Source organism: Populus nigra, chromosome 1, assembly GCF_951802175.1.
Source record: "Populus nigra chromosome 1, ddPopNigr1.1, whole genome shotgun sequence".
NCBI lineage: Eukaryota > Viridiplantae > Streptophyta > Magnoliopsida > Malpighiales > Salicaceae > Populus > Populus nigra.
In genome coordinates this window covers 20,226,945-20,241,012 of record NC_084852.1, presented here as the reverse complement: position 1 = coordinate 20,241,012, position 14,068 = coordinate 20,226,945, and positions in this window count along the sequence as shown.

Here is a 14,068-nt window from a genome sequence, read left to right as displayed (position 1 = left end):
GAATGTATACGTAAAACATATTCCTGATATTAAAAATATGGTTTTTATATAGACGTTAGAACGATTAGCTTTTTTACCCGATAAGATAAGGACCTCCTTATTGAGGAGGATTTTTCTTGAGTCATGCCAACAACTAGGAAACACAACGAGACCTCGGATTTTATCAGACAAATAAACAATGCAGCTTACCTTAGGTAGGGCGTATTTGGGGTGCTAATACCTTCCCTGTACGCAACCAGTCCTCGTACCCAATCTCTGAGACCAGTTAGGGTTCCTAGTGACCAAAATACTAGGTGGCGACTCCTGTTCCACTTTCCACTGATAAAAGACTAGATTTTCTTGTCCCCCCATATTTGCCAGATAGATACCATACACACTTCCTAGATTTAAAATGGAAAACCCGCCGAGACGCCGCACACCCGCGACAACATGTATACTGATCTCCATTTACAGTTAAAAACATGAAAACCCAGGCGAGCCGAGGATCATTTTGGCTTACATCTCTTTCTTTACCAAATAATCTTCACTCACAGTGGGCTTATCCTTCATCAAAATTCCACCTTTTCCATTCAATAAAGGAACCTGTACATGTTTAGGAATTTCAAGGGCTGACCTTGATCCAGCGTATCATCTTTTCCTTCTGGCTCCTATTGCTTATAGATCTTAGGGATGGTTTCCAATAGGCAACCTTGGAAGCGAAGAGACTAAGGAGAAGGGTTATTTTATTGGGATTTTTTTGGGTTGACCCGGGTCAACCCATTTGACTCGTGACCTGATCATTAGACCGGATCGACCACCGGATCGGGTTTAAAAAATATGATACCAAGAATGTTTCTATATCAAAGTAGTTTAATTAATTTTCTTTTCTTCTGATCAGGCAAGACACAGAAAAAGGAAAACAAAAATAAAAAATGAAGCAATCAACTGTAAAAACAAATATTATCTTACATCTTGCTCTTTTTGTTTGGGTCGTGCCTTGAATGGTACATTACAAATGTAGAACTTCCGTCGTAGAAACAAGGAAACAAAGAAGAAGAAGAAAGTAACCAACCACAATGAATGAATTATCAAAGCTCATGTAATTTAACCTAGCTAGTGGATACTCCATACTCTTTCACTAGTAATAGACAACTTTCCTTGTAACCGCCTGGCTTCGACTTCTAGGGCACACATCTACATTGATATTGTCACCGTCATCTTCTCTAAACGAACAAGGTTTCTCCTCATCAATTTTCCCAATCTTTCCTATCCCAACACTGTAACTCCTCATTTCCATTCCATTAGACATAGAACCGATATTCCTTCTCACTTCCTCTTCCCTGCAATGCATATTTGGCTGCATCACATGACTTCTCCTCGCTGAAGCTGATTCTGAGAGTACAGTTCCACTTCTTCTCCCTGAAGCTGATTGTAAAGGTCCACTTCTCCTCCCTGAAGCTGAATATCCTATGCTGCTCTCTCTCTTAGAATTATTGCTAAAACTCTTAGGAAAGCCCGGTTCACCTACCAAACCATGATAATCATTACCAACCATATCAGAAGAATCTGCCATGAACTTCATGTAAAACTCTCCAGCCTTCCTGAGAACTTTAAAGGGTGCTAGCAAAATAATTACGAGCTTGCTTCTCTTCTTTTCTTTGCTTTTCATTGTCCCACCCATGTTAGTGCTAATACTTTGCATAAAACAGAAGAAGAAGTGTAACTATTGAGAATCAAGGAGGTGGGATATTTTGTTGCAAGAAATGGAAATCTTGGAACTTTGTAGTGATCATGAAGAAAGAGTGAATATATAGGTATGTGATGGTTGAATTTGGATTTGATGACTTTTCCATATATTGTAGTGGGGTTTATTTGATTATAATATCTTGCGTGTAATTATGACATCAGATTAAGGTTGAGGTTGTTGAACGGAACAGGAAAAAACGTGCGTGTGGAAACTTTCCAGCCATTAAAGACAGACGCATGGAGGTTTCAAAAGTAAATACCAAATAGTAGTATTAAAGTAGTTCATTCAGTAGGCCAAAATGGAAAATGCACAATCGGCTCAGAATCCCACCTCACGAATGATCAAGTAGGAATGACTTGCTCGACTTCCCTCGTCACCTCTCCGTTGAACTAATCACTGTTTTCGTTAATAATACAAAGATTAATGCTAATAAATCATATATTTATTAATTGTACTATATATGTTATTATCAGAAGAAATGTGAACGTATCCGCGCTGGGCAACTGGCCTTTTATCATATTATTACGCCAGCAGACCAAAATTGTAATACTTGTTTATAGGTTAACGGGCTTGGGTCGACCATGCAATTTGAATTCTTTAACCGGAACAGGCCATACAATATACAAGTTGCGACAAAAAAAGTATTGCAGCCTGCCCTATGGCTATCCTATGAGGCAAAGCTTTCCTTGACTTGGCTTCTTAAACATCAATGTCAACGTTGCCTTCATAATCATTTTACTGATAACTCGGTCTTTTTTTTTCAGGACCTAGCAAATCGTAAGCCCCGAGACGTTTTTTTTGAGATATTTCTGAAATCTTCGTTTCCAAGCTAGCAAGTTACAGAAATGGAGTGAGAATGCGAAAAAAAGCTTAGTCAGCTCTTTTTTTTTTTTTGTGAACCGGATCAAGTCTGGTCGAAAAAGTCAAGACAAACGTTAACGTTGCCGTTTCCCATTGGACCCGGCCCCAGCTAGCTTCGATGCTATACCTTGTTGTTGAGGTCACCGCAGCCATAAAAATGGTTAACTGATTCACAGAGTTTTTTAACTGCAGAAATCTTAATTCGTTAGAATCAAGGATAGAAATGGAAGCAGATTGCTAAGACGCACATTGAAACTGATAGGTCAAAGCTCTGGCACATCCTCCATGGTAGAAGTTCCAGCGAAAGAACTTCCCATTTATTATCTAAAGTTAAATTTGGTGTAAACAATGGGGATACGATACTCACATTTATTAGAAAGTAACAATTTCATGGGGATGTAGTTTTTGTTAGGGATAAAGATTCATAAACATTGTTCATATAACGCATTATAGCTAGCAAATGAGGATATTTGATTTATCAAATAAGCTTTCTAATTAACAGAGATCATGTCGATTTGAAATTCAGAATTTTCACAATATTTTACCTCAAATGTCCACTTCTCTTAGCCCCTGTTTAATTAAATTCATTATTTGGATAAATAAATTTAATTTAATTTTACCAAAATATTAACGATGGGGCAAGAAAGTGTGAACAGATCTTTTTACTAATCTACTTGCCATGACAGGTTCTCAATTCTAATATAATCAATAAATAATACCTTATATTTAATTACAATAGACTCACACGTCAGGTCTAATTTGAAGATTAGTTGATTAAAACAAATTATTAGATTATTGGTTTAACACGTGAATTATTAGGTTAGTTATTTTTATTAAAATAATATTATTTTATTTTTAAAAAATACTCTTGATATTAATATGATTAAGTTGACTAAGTTAATCAAGCATCAACTAATAAGTTTTATAGTGTAATTGTCTAATTAAATCAAGTTTGTAAATCATGAATTTTTGAGATAAACCTATGAAACCGAATCAGGTTAATATCCAATGATTTCGTGTATTTGCAAGAATAGATGTCAATTTCTTCATAAGAAAAAGTCCGTAGTGTTAAAATATTAGTAGTACGATGTTTTGCGGCTGCCGATATCTCAAATGGTCTTTGTTTGGAACTAGTCATGTGTGAGCTAGGAACATGCAAGTGTAGGAACACAGGGTCTGGTCTGTCGTACCCTGAGGCAATTATCTTGAGGCCTAAACAGAACAATGTTGACTGTATGAGACCCGTTCAAAAGACACAGTTTATTGTAAATTATTATAGTAAGGGAGTTTTTCATATATATATATATATATATATATATATATATATATATATATATATATATATATATATATATATATATATATATATAAACACAGTTTATTGTAAATTATTATAGTAAAATTATTTATTTGTCTTTGAACGGATTCATCCTTCAACAAAATCTGTCTTGTTGTATTTTTTTCAACTTGATTTTTATTTTTATTTTATTTTGATTATAATTATTTTTTAATTTAATTTAACTCTTTAATTAAAAATCTTTATTTGTTGTTTGATTTTTTTTTATTTTCACCCTTTTTTTAAAAATTTTTGTGTGATTGATTTTTTCTCTGGTTTAATCTTTCAATAATTGATTTGTTAGGGATTTGACTTCATGCAATTTTATCAATATATATGCATTAGTTGTTTTTAAAAAAATATTAGTTTTGTGATTTTATTCAATTTTTTTCTATGAATTTATCCCGATTTCATGATATAGGCCATGAGTTTGCATGCTTTTTTAGAATATAATTATTTTTTAAAATTATTTTGTTTGTTTTTTATTTTTTAAGATGTTATTCTAATTGATCATCTATATTTTTTTTGTTTTATATAAATGAAGTTTATTTTTCAAAATGACACATTTAGGTAAATTTTTCATTTTGTATGATTGAATAATATCTTGATCTATATTTATTTTTTTAATTTTTTTTTGGTTATTGTTAATGATTTTCTTTTTTATTTATTTATATAGATGATTATGATTTATTTAATTGGATATTTTTTTAGACTTTTTAATTTATATTTAATTTTTTTTAATATAAAAAACAAATCAAAATAATTTTCACATCTAATTTTTTTAATAAGAAAATTATAACATGCAGCAGAATACAGGCTAGATAACTACTAGACAAGATCATTTTCGTGAGCAACGAAAGAGTATAAACAAACAACTTTTAGAAAAAGCATAATAGCTCATCATCGCTAATGTCTAGCAACAATCATAGAAGCCAAAAAGGGAAGTTTCAAGAAGTGATCAGCACATTAATTGCTTTGGTGGTATCCCATTTAAGTTCATGTAGGTTTATAGAAAAATCTCACTAGTAATACCCAATCTGCACATTAATTCCTACTAATAGCATGGCTTTTACTTATATACCAATCTGCCTTCAAATTACCATCCTCCCTGAATGAACAAGGCCTATCCTCATCAATTCTCCCAATCTTTCCTACCCCAACGCTGTAACTCCTCCCCACACGGCCACTAGGCTCCACTGTAGTTTGTTTGATCACCTCTCCATTTCCATCCATATTTGACTCTATTTGATGACGAAGAGTCTTCTTGGCCATCGATTCTAAGATTCCCTTGAGCACCTCATCGTTGTTCGCGTTTGGATGAGGTTTAACACTGAAACACTGAGGCAAGATCATGGCTTCAGCAGTTGGACCGCAAACAAAACTTCCATTGCCACCTCTTCCAACACAACTCCACATGTTCTTCATGTACAAGTACTTAGCCTTGCTAATAATTTTGAAAGGTGATAATAAAATTCGAACAAGCTTGTTGCTTCGCTTGTTTGCAGTGCTCCTCATAGCGAGGAAATGAAACTAGCTGGACTGTGAAAAAGAAGAGTATTTCGGAATCTTGAGACTATTGAGATGAACAGAAACGTGAACATGCGCGTTTATATATATGTAATGTGATGATTTTTGGGTTTTAAAATTATGCTAGACTTGTTTCTTGGAGGTAACTTCAGGCAGGGTTAATTTGAAATGTAAAAGTACTATGGCAGGTCATCATTTTTAACAACGTGAAAAGGAAAAAAACAGGACGAAAACAGTCAAGAAGGCTAGTTATTGGACATTATGAACAGTCCTTCTGATCTGATGCTGACCTTATTGTCGTTGTCAAGGATGTTTCAACAATAGGCAGTTACCATTATTTTGTCTAGTTCTAATGTTTTTGTAAATTTAATACATGAAGAATTGCGTCAATCACCAGTGTAATATTAACCATTTTACTATGAAAACTATAAGATGCTATACCAAATATAGATGTAAGAGATTAACATATTTAAACTTTTATTATTGAATCAGAGCGTAATTTAACAACAATTTCCAAAATAATGGTGAGCTATGGACTCTCTGCTGCTTTAGTTTATAACATATCCTTGAATCTCCATGCCTGGCTTTGGTTTCTTGTTTTGGTCCTTCAAAGTTATCTAACCAGAATTCATGTAACAGAGAGAAGAGCTGGCTTTGAAATTAACAAGTGTAAGCAGAATTGTAGAAGCACATTGGTAGAATTGAAGCCGAAACCATATTTATACGAGAGTAAAGTGCATGATCAAATCCCATTGGAAGACTTGGTGCGCTCAGACAGAGTACAATAGCTTGGGTAAATTAACTTAAATTCGATGCCTAAACAACCTGGTTTAGTCGCGCCTTTTGTTTGGTAGGTTCGGTTGACCATAATTTGGTTAAAACAGAAAGCATGCAGCATCCCTAGAAAAGACTTCATATAATAAAAAATTATCAGTGACAATTTTTTTTTCTTTGTTTTCTGTTTATGAATTAGACATTTACTTAGTTTATTCCACAAGTTTGTAGGCAGTGTAAAGATCAATATTATTCAGTTGTAATAACGTTTAAGGCAGTTAATCTGTGCGTAGATTAAAACAAATAATCTTAATATTCCAGACTGCAGCTCACTGGATTAATTAAGGAGCTAAGCCAATATTTTGTTTCTGTCACTACTGTCTATTTGTTTTAATCTAGAAGCAGTCTTTATGAAGCCTTCTTCTCTATATATATGATCAATATTATAGTTGCTATAAAAATAATAATATTTTGGTATATTAATTAACCAACAAAGCGTCAAGAACTTTAGTAATATTTTTGTCTCCAATAATGGAGATTTGAGCTTGGAACAATCAGGGGGTCATGTCTAACTCCAAAAATGTCCTCTCCATCTTCCCATTGGACCCCAAACCTAAGTCGTTGTGCGCACCAGTTCTTCTCTGTATGCTTCCAAAAAACGATTCAAGCTCGGTACATCATAATCTCATTATATAATATATCTCTTATTCTTTTATTCTCAGCTATTGAATTAACAATTTCATTGGTTTTATGATTTTTCATCGATTAATGCCATATACATTTAGTCGAGAATAATAAAAGGCTTGACCTATTAGTTAACCAACCTCTTCTATTTATATATGTAGAGCAATATATAATAGTAAAAGTAGATATTACAACACTATAATAATTCCTATATATATGTATATGTCCCCTCAAGTCAATGATGAAGAATCGACTCGAATCTTAAAGCGAAAAATAATAAAGGAAGCAGTAGAAAGCGGCTAAGTAAAAACATTTACAAGTTAATCATGAGAAGAGATAAAACGAATCTAAACCTGTCTCGCACAAAATAGTAATTAACCCCAACATGTTTTATATAAGCATAAAAGATATGATTCACAAATAAATAAACAACTCCAAGATTATCACACCAATTGGTAGGAGCAGAAGTAGAAGGGATCTACAGATCAATCCATAAATACTCAAGTCAAATAACCTCAACAGTGTCATTTGCTAAGGCTTTATTCTCAGCCTTAGTAGAGGAGCGGACAACTGTGCTCAATTTCCATGAAATCAATGTATGACCAAAGAAAATAAGGTAACCCTTTGTAAACTTGCGATTATCAATACTACTTGTCCAATCTACATCCGTAAAGTCATATAATGCAAAGGAGAAACTGTGAGTGATATGCAAGCCATATGGTGTTGCATGTTTAATTTATTTAATTTTATTTAATTAAAATTAAAATTATATTTGGATCAACATATTAGGAACCTAATGAGCCACTCACATTAAGAACCATTGATCAAAAATTAATATAGGATGATTTAATTAAGTATGTCTTGACTAAAATATATTTTAGAAATTAAGAACCATAATATAATTAATATAAAAAATATATTTCTAGACCTAGAAGAACTTGATCAAGTTAAATTCTAAAATTGTTATGAATTAATATATAGATATTATTCATGGGACAAATTGATATTTTATCAATTTATAAAGTTTTTTTAAAATTTTTTTATATAAATAGTAAGTTATATATATTTTTTATTTTTAAATGATTATATAATAGATATAAAAACTATATAAATCACATAATTATTACTTTTAGTAAACCCTGCGTAGCGTAGATCTAGACATTGCAGGGACTTCCAACATACCCATTTAATACTTCATGTTCGCTGTTCGATGTTGCTTCTCCCAGTTTCGTTAGCTCCTTGCCGTTTCAAGTGTGAGTTGTCATATTTAAAGTGGCCGCCTCTCCTGGGCTGGTGTGTATGTAGAAGTCAAAAGCATTTTCTTTGTAAGGTAGACTTTACCCTTTAAGAAGGATACTTTCGGTCATTTGTTTGCTTTCTTACTTTCATTCGTGTCATGCTCAGGTGTTTGCTTGTCAGTGTGGTCTAAGTGCATTGTATATTGACTGTTTCACCATTACATCAAACTTATGCGAATAAATATGTAGAGTGCATTAGGGCCAAGTCTTTATAAAAATCATTTTAGCATATTCTATCATAAAAAAAAAAATATTGTCTTTCTAGCTCGTTTATTTACAATGAAAAAAAGAAAAAGAAAAGGGCACAAACATTTTTCTTTTACAAAATCCAATTTTTTTTATTTCATGTCCAAACCTATAGTTATGCTTCGGGGAAGCTTGGCAACGCTAAAGTTTTAAAATATCTTAATTTTAGTTCTTAATTTCTTAAAATTTTCATAATAATTATGCATTTATCCCATTTGAAAATAAAATATTTACTTTCAAACCTTATAATTTTAATGATAGCACCCCTAGATAAGATTTTCTAGTTTAGCCCCTTTACATATATATTTGGAGTTAGTAATATATTTTTTAAAGTCTATCAATATTTAGCCAAAATCAAAAGACCCATTAACTAGGCCTGAATAAAAAAAACCATGTTTCTTTGTGGAAAAAAATAAACAATAATAAAAACTCTCAATTTACAAGATTTTTTTAATAAAAAAGTTAAAGCCTATTTTTACTACTCCTAGGGTCCAAAGCCTAATTTTTATTATCCACTTGGGTTCAACACCTATTATTTTAACAACTTCGTCGAAACCTTTTTTTTAGGGATAAATATCATTTTTTATATACATCTCTATTTGAAAAAGGGATCAATATTCGTATTTTAAAATCTCGCCCTTTTTTAGTAATTTTGATGAAAAACTCTTTTTTTTAACGTCAACATCTTTGATGAGTCTCTTGTTTTTTGGGACTGATGTCATTTTTTACATGTCTAAAGACCGATCAAACTTTTCACAAAATAATTAGAAATTAAAAAAATAAAATAAAAGGCTAAAAATAATTAGGATAATTGATGGCAATCACAAAGATAAATTTAAGAGAAAAACACATAGTAAAAGTAACCTTTCATAAGAAACAATGCTGTAAAGGCGATACCATTCTTTCCTTAAGCATAACTAACCTCTTTCCTGAATCTCTAGAACCAATGCTTATCTTTAGGATTTTTAGTTTCTTCTAATTACTAGGTGACAACTCCTAATTTTTCATGATATATATTTTAGCCCTCGTCGCGATATCCACCGAGGTGCAACAATGATGATATTGTGTGTGAGTAGTTGATCAAATTCTTTATGTGTCCCAACACTGGTCATATATGTATAGGTGCATCATGATCTTTTGGTCCTTCAAAATCAATTAGTAGAGGGAAAGAAATTTATTGTCGGATGATTTGCTACAAAGAATTGATGATACTGTGTTTGACAATCCATTCATTAATCAACATAGATTTCACTATTATGATCATAGTGGCAATAAAGAAGATGAGATGTTAGACCCGAACATTGATGATGATGTTGATAATGATGTTGACAATGAGATAACATCTCTTGTTCTTGAATTTTGAGATGTTTTCGGGTCTACATTTGCTATTTCTTATGATTGAGCACTTAGTTATAAACGTTTTACATGAGGCTCTGATTTAGAGGTTAGACAAACATTCAACAATTAAAATGAATTTGTTAATATAGTTAAATGGTGGAACATTGCATATTTGATTGAATATCAAGTTCAATGGTCGAACTCGACCTTTGTTCAATTACAATGTGTGCAAGCACCTAAATTTAAATGGTATTTACATGGAGGATATCATAAAAGATTGGATTCATTTGAGATAACAAAGTTAAAAGGGTCACACACATGTACCTTGACCTTTATATAAAAAAAAGGCCACCATCAGCTCAATACAAATTCTGTTGCTAATGCTATATCAACTCTTGTGATGGATAATATTTTAATGATGGTTGCAAGCATAGATAATAAAATAAAATTACATTACAAGTATAAAATATAATATGACAAAGCATGGATTGCAAAACAAAAGGTGTTTGAGCATCTATTTAATTCACATGAGTAGTCATTTAAAAAATTATCAAGGTTGTTGTTGGTAATAAAATAATCAAATCCTAAAATAATTGTTGATTCCACATGAAAGAAATCTTAATGATAGTACAATGATTTTTGAGAGAGTTTTTTTAGTTATTTAGAGCTTGTATTGAAGGTTTCAAGTAATGTAGACCACTAATCAGTATTAATGGCACACATTTGTATGGGAGAGATGATGTGAAATTATTGATTACAATTGCTTTTGATGCAATTAATAGGATTTTCCCGTTGGTTTTTGTAATTTTTTATGAAGAAAATAATTCTAATTGAAAATGGTTTTTTACTTTCCTTATAGGGATATGTTACCAATTATAGAACATATATATGTATAATATCAAATAGACATGCATACATAAAAAATTATTTGTTAAAGTATATTATGATATTTTTTAAAGCATATTAAACATATTTAATTTCACATTAAACACAAGTACTGTTACATAGGATGTCGCACACGCGAGGTGGTAAATCTTCTTATGGTGGGTAGACACATATGAGGTTGACATTCCTAAAGCGTAAGACTATTTTCATGGAAAGTTTGAGTCACAGTACATGCCTACCGGGCCCACAAACATTTATGTCTTGTGGTTATACGATAAACATCAATCAGAGGATGTTATTGCCGGGATTGTAAGTATATTTAACTTCATTTAATAATTTCATTACTTAACATTAAAGGTATTATATATTTATGTAATTATATTTTAAATTTTTATGCAGGATAGGGTTAAGATTTATTGTCGGACACATAAGCGGATGAAACTACATAAACAAGTTCAACCATATTTGTTATTGGCTGGTTTTTTATACATCAGTTTTCCAGAGCACATCAAGCTTAATGAAAACTTGATTTATGTCCTAATTGAGCGACGGAGACACAAGATACACACATTCTATCTAAGGCATGAGTAGATGACATCAGCACTACAAGATATTACAATTTTGCTTAAACTTCATATTGATAGACAAACAATCACATCTACGGTGGTGCATAATCAGGTTGTGTTATGAGAGTGTGAATTTGGGTTGACACCCCTCCTACTAAATTGAAGTGGGGGTAGCATATATCTTAAATATATTGAGAAGATATTTACTACACCACCAAATGATATTAACGACCAGGTATTGCAAAGGTATCCATTACATTATAATTTGAATGTGTTAATTATTGTTAAGTATATGTGAATTAGTATAATCATTTAAATGTGTTATGTATGTATGCTAGAGCATATATATTGTATTTGTTTAACAATGTATTATTTACAGACCTCACGAGGAGATATGCACCTTTAATTTATTTGACGTTTCTAAATGATTTTGATGTGATTCCTACATATAACTGGGGATCTGTTGTCTTGGCATACATGTACACACATCTATATCTTGCATACATGAAAGAGGCCAATCAAGTTAGAGGATGTTTGTTACTTCTACAGGTATGAATGGAAGAATTTAAAATAACTATTTGCATTTTAAATTTTGTCACTAACATTAAAAAATAACTCATTTTTATTTAATGACAACTATTGTCATAAGAACATCTTCATAGGGGTTAGCCCTAAATCCTTATATTGCCACTTATTGCAATTCAGACAATGAGGGTTACACTTTAACTCCTATTAGAAAGCAAATAATGCAATGTTATTTTGCAATTTTATGCATTTATATTGTTTGATTGTAACATTAAAAATACAATTAAGCTAATATATTTATTATGTTATGTGGTGTGATAGTAGAGTATTTGATAATAATCCAACACAAGTGTTTTCATTTTATCAGAGTAACCTAGATAGGCAACAACCTATCAAGGTATTTTTTAAACCATTTGTTAAAGACAAAAACTTAACTCCAATGAATTATTGCTATTTAATATTTAAGATACTTATCTTCTACAAATCATGTGGACTCTTTATAAGGATAAAAATTTGGCAGCTGCTCAAGTTGTTTGCTCTAGCGAGATAAACATATGGACATTAGTGGTCCCGTTGATATTGTTTCAGATGGTTGAGCTACATTACCTAAATCGAATAAGATGATAGTTTGACTATATAAAACACATTCCAATCAATATCGATACAGTGATGCGTTGCACAACATAAATAATAAGAGGGGTAAAAATGATAATTATAACTAGTTAAGCCGTCATAAAGCATATGTATCATAATGAGATGCACAGAGGAATGATATATTTATAAAGATACAACATGTGATTACAGAGGAAGAGTATATGATTTGGTACATGGGCATCACAATGCTAGATCCCGAGCAGGTTCCTCTACCTACATATATGCAATACAAGCAACATTCCCAGTGGATTCAAAATACTGTAAACAATCAAATCTTTTAAGAATTAATATATATTAAACGATGCATTTTATTTATTGATATTTTAATTTAATATTAATGTTTTTTTATTAGGTTGGCTTGTTGTTACATGAGGGTCGAAAGGCCACATCTATGCTTCGTAATATTGACAAAGAGCACAAAGGATACTCCTATGCGTCTCAGTGATTTGATTTTTTCCGTAATGCACTTGAGAACCTTAGAGAAATGTTAACTCTTGATGATGTCATGATAGAGGATGAGGTCACTCAGGCAGGAGCAGGAGTAGGATGCAGTCATGCTGCTAATGAACTTAGATCATCCAATAGACAATGTAAACGTAGATAGATAGATGATTTATGTTGATATATTTTAGGATTTCAATTAGTAAAATGTTATATTATTTAAGTATTTCATATTCCTTTTGTAAGTATGTATGAATGTATGTATGAATGTATGTATATTTATTTATTTGCATTCGTCTCATGAAAATATTCTCAAGAAGAACTATAGTTCATAAATTTAGTGAGTGAGAATAATTGAGATTTGTATTTTGAGAGGTAAGCCCGAGAACACTTGTGATTATAAAATGTGAAAATTTATTTTGTTTGGTTATTGTGGTTATTTGAAGATATTTTTAAGCCAGACAAAATTTGGATATAGTTCTAAATAGAGGAAACTTTGTTGAAATTTTGTTAAAATTAAAAAATTCCTTACTTTCTAAAATCATTAACTAAATTAAATATAAGATTAACATATTATACAATTTAATGATAAATCTCGTAAGAGGAATTTTGCTGCTGATTTTTTAAGGAATAGTGAGGGACGGCTAGTGTAATTTAATGGATGTCACGTTCTGTAACGTGACATTCTCAACTATATTATTTTACCATTTTTCTTATATTGTATTAATTAGCTAAATCTTTTTACTTTCTATGCTAATTTCGCAACATACCTGAATTTAGCAGCATCATTTTGTACACATTTTGCAAGCGAGGAATTCCAGGGACAGGGACAGAGTACGGTAAAAGAGTCACTCTCGAGAGAGTCTTGACACTCAGCTATATTTAATTGTCACGTCTAGCTGAGAAGCTGCCTCTTGCAGGTTTTAAAATATCAATATCTAATCCGGCTTAATTAGTACTAAGCTTTAAATTTCGGATTTTCCAGGACTAACTTATTGAGCTGAGCTGAGTTTAACAACTACAGTTCAATTAAGTTTAACACAATATATCAATTAACTGATTTCAAAGGAGATTTAATTGGTAATAAGTAAAAAGAAAGATTTTTTAATCAAATCAACTAATTAAGTACACGATGACTTGAATAATTAATTAGATCGAAAAGTTGAAAATAAAACCGAATAAATTAGTCAGAATCAAAAGAGTTTTC